Below are 13,181 nucleotides of genomic sequence, written 5' to 3' on the forward strand. Positions count from 1 at the left end.
CACGGTCACTTCCAGTTTCCACCTGAATTATGGGTGCACAAATGTGCATTTTCCCCCAGATAATGTGAAAACCAGGATCTCCATAACCCTGGGCCTCTCAGCAGTTAGATTAATTTGTTTGTGAGACAGTGTTTTGTTTTTAAAGCCTTTCACGATGCTGAAAGGACACTGAGAAAGTCTTCACATGATTCTTAAATTTCAATCGAGAAAAAAACAAATGTGGCTCTTTTCTGTCAATATTTTCTGTCTCTGTGAGTTTTGTGTTAAACTCCTGTACAGAGGGACTGTGTGTTATTGATAACGTGGGACTGGACTTGGTGGGTTTTAATGTCTTTTTTCATGTTTATATGGAACATTTTTGAAGCAGCAATTAAAATAATTAAGGAGGGCGAAGAAATCCTTAGCATGCAACAAAGATTTCTGCAAAATGTTAATTTCTGTCAAATAAGTGAATATATGCACAGATGCCTCCTGACAGAGGCTGTGATTTCTGAGTGCTTTGCATGCCAAATAACTTGTTTACCCCCTCAATGTTTGCCAAGTTTACTGTCAATTTACAAATAATTTCCATTTTGCTGTTTATTCTGCTGCCTTTTGATGGATATGTCTTCCAGACTTTTATCTTGCATGTAGACAAACTAATTAATATTTTCCCTTCAGGCAAATATTTTTTTCTTAGATCTAAATGTGGGTTAGATTCTTCTTCGTTTCCATATGCTTTGTTCTGTCAATCACTTCTCTTCTATGTTACTAAAAATGTACCTTTGTGGATGTCATTTCTCATGTTTTACAGATTTATTTCACCTCCATCTATATGGGAATGTGTGTATGGAGAGAGACATATTTGTTATATATGTGTTCATGTATGTTTAAAAGAAAGAGTGAAAATACTCGCTCTGTGTTAAGATTTGGATCCTAAGACTGAATGAAAATGCGTTTTTGTCTCGCCTGTTGCTGCCACTTCCCAGGCTTGACCTCACAGTTTGTGTTCCTGCTGCCCATATGGCACAGGCAACACTGAGCACATCTCTTCTGCGGGGTCAGCCCCAGTTCCTGCACATCTTTCTGACCTGGCCCAGCCTTTCCAGCCATACCTAAAATATTTGGGATATCCCATTTCCACCCTCCTACAGCACAGACCACAGTGAGATGAGCAGGATGATGCAGGAGTGGTTCTTGAGCCACTGGGATCCTGCAGGAGAGCTTGTGGAATCAGTCATGAAATGGTTTGAGGTGGAAGGAACCTTGAAAAGGGACCTTTAAAGATCATCTGGTCCAACCCCCTGCCATGAGCAAGGACATGTCCAACCAGATCAAGTTGCTCTGAGCTGCATCAAACCTGACCTTGGATGGTCTGAGGGATGGAGCATCCACCACCTCTCCAGACAATCTGTGCCAGAGTTTTACCACCCTTATTGTAAAACCTTCTTCCTCCGAGCTTCACTGGTCAAGCTCTGCCAACCTTAGTGCCCAAAATTCTTCCTAAAACCCCAGCCCCAGAGACCTCCCTCCTGCAACACCGCGATCATTTAGCTACGTTTAAAGATCTCCGAGAGCTAAATATTGTCATACCCAAAGAACAAGATTTCCACGTACTCCCTGAAGGTTCCACAAAGCTTTGAGGCTGTATTGGAAGACACAGTGCTGGATTTAAAAAAAAAAAATAAAAAATGTTATCATAAAGCCTGCATGTTACCCACGTTCTGCTGAGAAAAACACAGGTGGTAACCGAGAGCGCAGATATTGTGAACAGATTCTTGCAACTTACCAGTCGTAAAAATATCCCTGCAAAAAAACTACTCCCAACGACTCTGTTTACAGAATGCTTGGTATTTCCTATATCTGGAAATACTCTCGTTGGAGCTCCATATGTCGCAGCCAGTCTGACAAGCTTGCTTTTGAACTGTTTGCAGGTTGCAGTCTGTCTGGAGGGCTGGGTGCTGATGCCTTCAGGTTTTTAGGCCCCGCATTATGGGCATGATTATCTTGTTCACTTTGCAGGCATAGAAAAACGGAGCTGGGATTTAGCAGGATTTGAAGAAACTTCCTAATTATGCCAAGTAGAGAAGTGCCTGAGTGAAATCTCTGCCAGAACCCCAGGTTTTTTATTACTGGTTCTGTTTTAAGTGTATCTCTATAATTTTCTGTGTTTCTGCTTTTGTTTATATCATCGTAGTCAGCAGGACTGCGAGATTAAAAACTGAAATATATTATCTTCGCACATCCTCCAAACCTGTCGAGAAAGGAGGAGAAATTAAACAAGGACAAAAACCCGCAGTGAAGTGAAGCTGTTTCCTTTGAGCTGCCTTATTAACCAGTCAAGTACTTGACTGCCACTGTCAGCGAGATTTCTTTAGAGAAAGAGTGGCATTTTGAAAAATACAAATTCACCGCCTGCACAAGTTAATGAGGCCCTTCAGCAATGTTCATTGATAGTGTAAATTCATCATAATACAGTGCTACAAACCATAAATGGGATCTGCATACAGGAAATCAGCTACTATTAGAAATTTGCCAGACACGGAAAGAAAAAGAAGCCATTGATAAGCAGAAAACTCATCTGAGCCACTCGGTGCTGATGGTGTGCAGCACATCAGCAGTGCCAGAGAGTGCCACGACGAGAACTTATTAAGGTGATTTGAGGTGGCTCATCAAGTAGAATTTGCTGCCCTTTGTTCGTGTTTTATGGGCTCTCAGCTGCCTCCCTTCCACTCTCCAGTGCTGGGTGAGATAAAGTTTGCTGTGTAAGGACTATCCCTGACACAAAGGGACAAATGTCTCCAAACATGGCCCTTTTCTGTACACACACAGATGTGCTCCTGCTTTTAATTGATTTTCACTTGCATTTGCAAATGAAAGTTTTGCAGACACCAAGTTATCTTCACGGCTGTACAGGACACCAGAAGTGGACAGTAACAAAAATTGGCAACAACCCAGGAATAATATGCCAAGGTGACTTCCTGATCTTTGAAGTAATTATTGAGCAGTGCTGTTTTGCTGCCCATATTAATCAATAAATCTCTCTACATGCAATACATTCATTACTCCTACCCTCGGTGAATAGTGTCAGTTTAAAAATCTCGGGGACCATTAGGTCAATATTTTAGTGTGATTTGTCTATTGGCCACTTTCCATCATCCTGCTCAGGAAGTGAATAGAAAATGAATACCTTGCATCATGATCATAAAACAGGCGGCTTCTTGAACAGAAGAAGTGACCAAACTTCTTAAAATTTTGCAGATCATCGCCACAGAGAGGCTGGAGGCTGCCAAATTAAATGAATGAATTCAAAGAAATAAAGCAGACTGGTATGAAAAGGCTTTGAAATATCTGTATCCATCTCCTGCGGTCTTGATTCCAAATATAGGGAGATCTGAGGAAAGATTGCACCAGGTTAGATGTTGAGAAGTTGAAAAACTTGTGGAATTGATCCCCTGGATCCTGACTCCCTACTTTTGGTGGATCTGAACATTGCAGAACCACAGAACTCTGGGGACCAACAAAGGACCATCAGCAGAGGAACCTGAGGAGATTCAAATTCTGCTTTCCCTCTTCCTGCAGTGTCTTTGGTTTCACATGTGAAGACAAGGTGAATGCCATATCTCTGATCTCTTCCAGGGGATCTGCCCCTAGGTATCACCTGTGGCCTTCCCCAGGGGATAGTTCAGAACTCATTCCCATCCATGGAAACCACAGAGCACAAGTGCCCTTCTCCCAAAGTCACCTGTTTGACTGGGCTGATGTGTTTGTGTCACCAGCTGCACGAGCCATTGGGCAGAGCAGCAGAAGCCAAAGCAAACATGTCGCTCTTTTGTAAACAGGAATAATTAAATTGACTGGAAGGTAAGTAGGAATAACTGAGCAGAAACTGCAGATGTTGATGCTTTGTCTTCCCTCTGTCTTTCAAACTCCTTTGGTAGCTCCTCTGCGCTGCTCCTGTCCCCTTTCCTGGTGGCAAGTTCCTGTGGGCACTTTTGTGAGGCCCTCCAGTGTGTATTTTCTATGCATCTTCTATTTCCGTGCCTCTTCTATCTTCCCCATGCTGCAAACTATTCAAAGCTGACCGACTGGAGAGATGCTTCTCGGTCCTTTCCAGCATCCTCCTCCTCTTGTGTTCCTCCTCCCCTCCTCCCTGTTCCAACCACTCCTCCTTCCTTTCCCCATCTCACCGTCATCAGACTTTGCCCCAACCTTGATAGCCCCACTCTTCTGAACCACATTTTCTTCTCAATTCCTGCCAAAGTCCATAGGATGCTCTCCAAAGGGGGCGTGGTGTATGAAGGGGTGGGTTTCAAATAAATCTGGAGTGGAGGTTGTTCAATGCTCTGTGGGCCGTGGGAGATGAAACGGAGCGAGATGTGTTTGTTCCATTTGCCGGCTACTCCAATCCCCAGCTGATAATTACCAACAATGGATAAAAATGTGCTTGGGATATATCATAAGAAGAAATCACATGGAAATATTAGGCAGCCTATTATTGTAAGGCTCTTGTAAATACTGTTTCATAAGAAGAACCTATCTAAGATGATGTAAAACTTAATATTCCTATTAACAAGACGTACTGTACTAGTTCCAATTCATATCAGTGAAAATGCATTTTAAATTACAAAGTACTCATATTTTATCTGAGCCAATGTTCTGATTCATATGTCTCCTCTTTAATCCTATTTTCATTCAAAGTTTCACAATTCACATCTTTTTCCCATTTTCTGTAATACTTTCTGTATTTTCAGAATGTAATCAAAGCTTGTTAGCTTCTACCCAACCATGTTTGGCTGAATGGGAATATTAATAATACCAGCTATTGATGTCTTTATGTTAAAATTTGATTTATTGAGCAAGTGGCACATAATCTGTGGGGAAAATACCTAGAGATAACACCTTGAGATGATTAATTGTGTTTACAGTGCATTTCTGTAATAATTGTTTACAAGGAAATTTATGCATGAGTTGCTGCCCCAGTTCAAAAGAATAACTCATCAGATTGTCAAGCTCTCTGCTCTTGAGTATTCCAGCTAATTGCTATCTTTGCTAGTTGAGCATCATAAATCCTTCTTCCACAGAGCTGAGAGAAGGATTTTTTGGATCCTGCTTTTGCATGCAACCTTTTCATCCCTGGGAACATCAGTTTCCTCCTGCAGGAAAAGAAAAAAGTCTGTAAGGGGGTGATGTCAACAGAAGATTGCGACAAGCTGCCCGGTGGCATCGGGTCTAACTTCTGAGAGGAGCTTAGACAATCATGTCTTAAAATCTGTGTTGGGTGCATTTGCCAGGAATGTTACTGATAATGAATAACACACGACGATGTAGACTCAGTCTTTAAAAACACTAAATTCCCAGTTCTGCTGCTCCCTACTCTTGTATTTCCTTCTCCTCCACAAGTGCTGCAGGGTAGAGATGGCAGGATGGGTTGGGGAATGCTTCCTTTGCAGCCATCTGTGCTTATTACTGATCTAATAACAACTGCACATTTCTCCCTTTTGGAATTAAATCCATCTTTATAAATTCACAGACATAAAAATACTTTTCTTCTACACAGCTTCATGCATTTTGAGTTTGCTTTTTTTGGTTCTATTTCCAATTTTGCAGTTTAATTATTTCATAACTAACTCTCCTGTAGTTGCAGGAGTGTTATCCAAGCAATATGTTGCCAGGAAGTAGTTGATAATGTTTAATAATTCCTGATTACATTCCTGTTCCAGTCCATGATCATGATTATACAAATGTTTCTGGTGCTGTTTTTCAGTACAAATCCTCCTTTTCAGTTTCTTTCCCCTCCTTGTTGACAGTGTGTTGGTCAGAATACAAGAGAAACCGACCTATTTGCTGGTTTAATTAAAGATGTCAGTGAAATCCTTAAGGTTTGCCTGGGAAGGAGCAGATTTACTTGCTGCTTTTATGCACACTGTGGGATTTAAACATTTTGAGAATTGCTTTGGTGATTTTTCCCAGGAGATAAAGGAATGGATTAAGTGAAGTAGTTTCTGACTATAATTGGTCTGGTTTAAACACTTAAAAATAACTTTAAGAAATAAGAAAACACAAAACAGGTTTTCAAGTAGGGATTTAACTTTTTCTTTTCCCCTCCCCCCCAGCTATGTGTTTATTCCAGCTTTGGTGTCTCATTGTGAGCTATCAAAGTGGGCTGGACCTGAGGTGGGATATCTGTTCTTGGAACAGCAGCCCAGGCAGAGGACAGATGTCTGGAGGAGAAGAAACAAAAGGCCTAAATCTGAGGGAACAGCAGGAGGAGAGAAAAAGGAGATGAGAGGGAGGGAAGAAGATAAAAAACCCAGAGGCTTTCAGCCTTTGGATCAGTTATTTGCTCTTTGCAAACAAAGTGGGCTGAGAGTGCTTTAAACTTGCCGAGGGTTTGCCGGCAAAGCAGCCCCATCAAAGGCTCCACCTGTTGCTCAGGTGTTCCTGGCACTGCTTCTGCTCCTCTGGATCCAGGCAGGGATACACCCGGGGCACCATGGAAAAGCTGTTCTGTCTCCTTTTCCAGTCAAACACCTGGGCTCTCCTCTCTGCCTCGCTTTGTCTTAGGCAGGTGAGTGGCCAACAGCGAGGAATTGCTGCCAAATTATTCCTGTCATGGTCGCTTGGAGAGGCAGAGGTGGAATTGGCATAAATCAGAATATTCACATGGCTAAACCAAGCTTAACTCTGTCCCCTCTAATGCCATCAGCTCCTACAGTACCAGCTGCACTGAGTGAAGGCAATAAAACGCCCTGCTGAGCAATCAAAAAATATCAATTTAACACCTAAACTTATGCTTGTGGTCCAGAGAAATGAGGATCACTGCTGTGCCTGTAGTAAAATGGTTCCTATCAAAACTTGGTGATATGGGAATTCTTGAGAGGAGAGTAAAAAAAAAGCCACCCAAGGCTTTACAAGCAGGTTTTGATCCAAAGTAGACGCAATAACACAACACATGAAGCAGATTCTGTAGGAAATATTAGACTAATCTTACAAAATATTCCAACCATGCCTATCAAGGAACATTAATAACAGTGTTATTGACAGAGTATTCATTTGAAGTCATTCTGTTGGATACAATTAACATTTAGATGAGAGACAGTTATAGGTACTCGGATGATATATATGAAAGAAACAATGACTCATCCCTCCAGCAGCATCGGTACCAAGCCTCACAGCAGGAAAACTGCATTTCTTCCAGCTTTGAAAACTTCCGTGGACCTTCCTGAAGAAATCAGCTTGTTCCTCTCAGAGGGATTGCTCTATTCTGTTTCCTTGTTGAAAGAGGAAATTTCTGTGGAGTTTGCCAAGGGCTGGATGAATGCACACAGGGCAGGGGAAAGGGCTGGGATGGACGGCTCGGGTCTGGAGGACTCTGCTGTGCTCCTCTGCCAGGCTCTTCTTCCTAAAGCTGTTTATGTAATTAGATTAATTGTTACATCACCCACAGGAACACCAGCAGCTGGTGAACCTCTGTGCAGCCAGGGTGAGGGCAGTGGTGTAAAAACCAAGAGTACACCATCAATCCTCTCTTGCCAGCACTCCCCAGTATCAAACCAGACTGTCAAGACCTGGATGGAATGTGAACAGGATGTTGGAAAGACACATTCCAGCAATGGTTTCCTGAGATTCACAAGGTCTCCAATCCACTAATGGGGCTTGGATTGGTCTCACATGCTTTTAGTTCTTTCAAATTTAGTCTAGGCCTGCTCTTGACTGAGAGGAGCTTGGCCTGGGAGCCCTTCATCCTGGACAGCTTCAGGTCCCTTGTTTTTGGAAGGCTGAAGTGCTTTCTGAACACAACATAAAAGCATCAGTGGCAACCACCAGCCTTTGTATTAGTGAGATGACACTTTCTTCTCCACATCTGAGCCTGCCTGGAGGTCTCTCCACCCAACTGGGTTTTGTGAAGCATTAGAAGATGCTTGGTCAGCCAGAAATACGAGAACAATCAACCATAGCACAGAAAATCTGGAATTGTGACAGAAATTTACACCACAAACCCTCTCTGCACCAGCAGTCACTGTGTTGGTAAGTAAGAATATCATAATTTGGTTTAGAGAAAATGGTACTGTAAGAATTAATTGGATTTTTTTTTTTTTTTTTTATATCTTGGACAAAAATTTTAGATGACATGTTGCCACAATAAGAAGACTTGCACGTCTGGAAATGGAGTTATCTCCAACCCTGCTGCCTTAACTCTGCTCCATAATAGCCTGGTAGTAGTTTATTTATATTAATTCCGTACTGTATATTTTGCATTTTTGTGGAAATGCCTAGAGCATGCATATTAAGCAGTTAAGAAAATTGATCTGCTTGAGCAGTGATAACATTTGCAGAATGAAATCCTCACAATTAGAGAGACGTTTGAAGAAACCATGTTAAAAGGTGCTGAAATGTTCTTGAAGAAATGCCACATGTTGCTGCGGGCAGTAATGAAACATTTCCATATAAAGTACTACATAAACACATAGAAAATGTAGACATATGTTAGCAGATTATGGGGTGTGAGAGTGATAGAGTAGTGATGATTATTTGCAAGTGTTAATGTTACCAAAGCTGAAGGTTATCTCCTGGTCCTGGACCCTATATGTAAATAATTATAGCTGGAAATAGGCATTTTCAAAACCATCAAACAAAATATACATCCAGCACTCCTGAAATACTGCAGGGTTATTGATCTGCAGTGTAGGACAGTAAATTTTAGTAGATTTATGCTCATATTTCGGTGAACATATGGCTTAAGACATGCAAGTTTGGAATAAAGTTATTCATATTACGCACACTTGCACATGGTTCAGGATTTGCAAGTCAGGAAGTGATCAATATGCAAAAGGTGAAGTCAAATATACATTACCCACACAGAGGGAATTTTCTATGCATAGCACAGAGCTCTTCTATCAGCAAACCAGAGAATTCGGATCTCTGCATCCATCTATCAAATGTTTCCTGTGAAAATGTCCATCTATTATGTAAATGGTCCTGTTCTAAATATCTGTTTGTATTAGGGTAACCTATATATTTTCACAGCATGCTGCACCCAAAATAGCACCTCAAAAAAGAAAAAGAACATATAACAATTTAAGATCCAGCAGTACCTTCAGTTTGAGGATATGGTCTTAGTGGACCTTTGGTTGGGGTTTTCTTCCAAGCCTGTCTCAAACCCTTCTAAACCTCTTTTTTTCAGTGGTGGCTTTTGCATTTCTCTTTATATAAAAAACCTCTGCATCGCTCCTGCTCCAGGACCTAAAAGCACAACTGTGAAATCAGGTAAGTTGGTTAAATATTTCTGCTGAGATTCTCGCTGTTGTTTTCCTAATGAGCATTTTCTCACATCCTTTTCTGTTTTTTTTTTTTTTTCAAAATGTTTGCTTGAATTAGAAAACAATCTCTGTACTCCAAAGTGACAAATCACTTGAGACTAGTTTCTGAATAGTGCTGAGAAATCCCTCTTTGCATATCTTTAAAGATGTTGCTCCAAGAAAAACAGGAATTTGTAACTCTAAAGCCTTCATCAGCCTTGTAACTTTGAAATAAATAGTTCTTGAAAGAATTCACTACTTGCCAGGCCTTCAGTTGTGTGCACTGAAGCTGTTCAAGCAAAATAGACTTTATGATCTTTGTCTATTTAATAGAGGTTGTTTTACATCACCATTTTCCACTGCAGAAAGACCAGAAAGAGAAAAATCAGTTCAATTAATAGAACCATTTTAGTATAGAAAATCCTTATATAATTTCTGGGTACTCTTTTTTTTTTTTTTTTTTTTTTTTATTAAATACTATGATTGGAGTTAAAAATTGGTCAAAACCAGCCCCCAGCCATTTCCTTTGGTTCTGGACTCGGCCTGTTCTTGCACAAACAGAAAAAATAAAAAATATTTAGGTTGATGCAGGATAGATTAATTATAAATTATAAAAGGCATTACAGTATTAATTTGCATTTCATACCTTGGTGCATTTGCTTACCAATCCAAGGAGTCGCCGTGCTTTTTCACCCCAATACACTGTATTTATACTGAATTTACAGTGTGTTGTGTTAAAGGTACAGGTGAAGAGTCCAGTCTTTGCCTGTGGCTTGGGAGGATGGATCCAATGTTGGCAACATCGATGGAAATTCCAAAGGGAGAGTTGAAGGGATACCTGGGGTGCAGAGGCTCTGCAAACAGAATAATCCAGCCCATCTCATTCTTCTCCAGGCCCACTTCCCACGAGGGATGTGGAGGAAGTGCTGGCAGGGGCTCCTGCAGAACCCCAGTGCCCCCTTCCCCCACAGCACTGAGGGCAATGCCAGGTCCCCAGTGAGATGAAGGAAAAAAAGGTATTTCTTGTATTTCATACATAATTTGCTGATTAATGATGATAGCACATCAACAGTCCGTTAATTTTTTAAATTTAAATAAATTAAATTAAAGATTTACTAAATTTGATGAGTAGAAGCCCTTTTGAAAGGGGATGCATTAAAATTTGGAAACAAAAGATCACACAAGTGTTTTTATCCCTGTTTTCAGAAACCCATCCATCTCCTTTCCAGAAAGGAGTTAACTTTCAGGATAAGTCTTTTCTTCTTCATTAGCTCTTTATTAACATTGGGCTAATCAGGTCAGGCAGAATAAAAACTCATCAGAACCATCAGCTAAAGATCAGAGGAAGCCATTTCTCCTTTTGAAAGTTACATTTCCTATCTTTTTCTGTCTTTTTTTCTTAATAATTTCTGTTCCTCCTGTTGTCATACAGGAACAGATGTGAATGAATTCCCCAAAGAAAATTTGCTCTTACAGCATTCTGGTTCAATTTCTTTGTCCATGCCCATCCCTAAAGATAGTAAACAGATCATATTTATAGGGAGATTTTACGACCTGTTTACTTCAGATCTTTTTTTTATATTTACAAAAAAATGCAGAGGAAACCAAACTAAGTGATAAAGCAGCAGCTAGAGGTGCCTTTTTCATTCTGGGCATTCAGTAAATATTGCTCTGCTAGAACAAAAAAAAAAAAAAAGTAAAATTGAAAAATATTTTTAAAAATCATTGAAATATTAAAAATCATGCTGGTAACAGCTTAGTAGGGTAGATAATATTGGCAGTTACTGTAAAAGCTGTTTTAATTAATATTTCCAATAACATATAAACCATATAATAGCAGCATGACTTTTCTATATTCCCATAGTGATCCAGGCTCTGTAGTGGTTTAAAATGCTGATTTGGAGCTCATGGGTTTGGATTTTTGTGGGTGAAAGGACCTTGGCTGTAGCTCTGAGGGCTGTAGTTCCAGATACCACTTTGGGGCAGCTTTATGAATACCCTGAAGCTTAAAAGTCCATGATATTTATTTTTTGTAAGGTACATGTGCACTTAAAGGATTTGCTCATTTTTGGAGAAAATGAGCAATCAGTAAATTGAAGGATTTAGGTGTAGCTAGGCCTAACTTTAGTCTCAGACTTGGACAATGGCTTATGTCTAATGGACGCTTCTATACAAATTTATAAATGAATGTTGACTATTGATTTCATTGGTGTTAATTCAGCAGGTCCCAGTCACTGAGGATGTGTTGTAAGGAAAGAGTTTCTGCTCCTTGAGCAGGGAAGATTGTCTTAACCTCAAGCAAGGAATCTCAAACCTTGGGAAACCCTGCTCAAGGGAAGAGTCACTGGTGGGCAGCTCAGTTGTAATTAAGAATAAGTCAAATTGGACTCATCCAAAGTTGGTAAAAGGTTTCTCTGCTTTGAGCCCCAGCTCCAGGGCTCACCCAGGTTGGAATACTTATGGAATAAAGTGGTTGTGTCTCAAATTGCATGTGACTGGAAAGGAATGATGAGCCTCCTTGTACCTACAGTTTTGTTCCTTGAGGAGAGCTGGAAAAGCCATCTGCCATCCCTGCATTAATGGTTGGTGTTCCATGCTTACATGTTCTGATGTTCCCAGGGTCACTTCTCCTCTGGGGATTTTTTTTTTTTTTTTTTTTTTGAAGGGTTTTTCAAGCTTTTCTTCTTTGGAAAAGACCCTTGGGTCTTTTTTCTCCTTTGGAGGCTGCACCAAAATCCTGCTGCTTTTGTTGAAGGGTCAAATATCACCTGCCCCAACAACCAGAGCATGGTACCAGGAGTGTTCTAAGAGCAGTTTGGGAAAAAAAAAATCACCAGTGCTTATTCACCTTCTAGAAAGTCCAGTTTGGTCCTTCCCAATGTTCTTTGATGTGCAGGAAGCACTTTGCTGTTTGACCAGCTCGTGGAAGAGTTTCCATGCTCAGCCCTCGGTGGAGCAGGAGACCTGATCATCCAGCACATCCCTTTAAACCAAGCCTCTGCCATCTGTTTCAACCTCTAATTACAAATGCAAAATAACACAATTCGCAATTGCATCATAAAAAAGTAAAATATAAGTGATTTAAATGCATGTGTGTGTTCCTTATGCAAGGCAACATTCATCTGTTATGTTTTACTGTCTTTTAGAAACAACTCCAGGGTGAAATCCTTCTTTGTGGAAGGAAGAAGAATTATTTCATTGTAAGACAGATTTTGAAAGGTGTTTTTCCAGGTTATATTGCACTTCATATATTTGTCTCTTTAAAAATTCTCTTTCTTCTGCCAAAATAGCAGCATTAATGGGATGGGTGATTTGTCCAGATCAGTCTGTTGTCTTCCAACACACATCTTGGGGAATCCTTTGGCTGACCAGGCTCTCTCCTGGATTCCCAAATCATCAGCCATGTGCTACTGCTGCTTCTGTCTTTTTATAGATCTGTATTTATGTCATTGTGTTTACAGGGGCTTTTCTTTTTACCTATAGATGGACAATTCCATCCAGTTCATCTCCTGCTTGAAGCAAAGGGTTGTTTTAAGAGCAACCTCTAGTTATCCCATCACGGAGCTCTTCTAGTTTTCCTGTGCTGGGAGATGACATCACCTATGTAACCAGTTAAACTCATCTTTATAAACAATTACATTAATTATGGTTTGTTGATTTGTGTTTAAGGTGTTTGTAAAATTCCATTATCACTAAGTAAGCATGGGTATGCTTAACTTTTCATTTCCCTCAGAATTTTCATTTCCTTTCACCAGCCACATTTCTCGGTCTGGAATAGACACCTTTGATTTCTCAATATCATTTTGGCAATGAGATGGCCCAAACCAAACATCCCATGCTCTGTAGACCTCCCACTTTTCTCCATCCACACTTTTACCTTAACCAGAGATGACACCTCAC

The 13,181-nt window shown here is 40.4% G+C and overlaps 1 long non-coding RNA gene across 1 annotated transcript in view; it reads left to right on the forward strand.

The window, feature by feature from the left end:
• Nucleotides 1-7,317: 7,317 nt before the first annotated feature.
• LOC137482332 (uncharacterized) overlaps nucleotides 7,318-13,181 on the forward strand; it is a 52,413-nt gene continuing 46,549 nt past the window's right edge. Inside the window, exons 1-2 of the long non-coding RNA XR_011004016.1 lie at nucleotides 7,318-7,572; nucleotides 7,684-8,010. This is a non-coding gene — a long non-coding RNA (uncharacterized lncRNA). The remainder of the gene's footprint in view (nucleotides 7,573-7,683; nucleotides 8,011-13,181) is intronic.

This window comes from Anomalospiza imberbis, chromosome 14 (genome assembly GCF_031753505.1).
Source record: "Anomalospiza imberbis isolate Cuckoo-Finch-1a 21T00152 chromosome 14, ASM3175350v1, whole genome shotgun sequence".
In the NCBI taxonomy this organism is placed as follows: Eukaryota; Metazoa; Chordata; class Aves; order Passeriformes; family Viduidae; genus Anomalospiza; species Anomalospiza imberbis.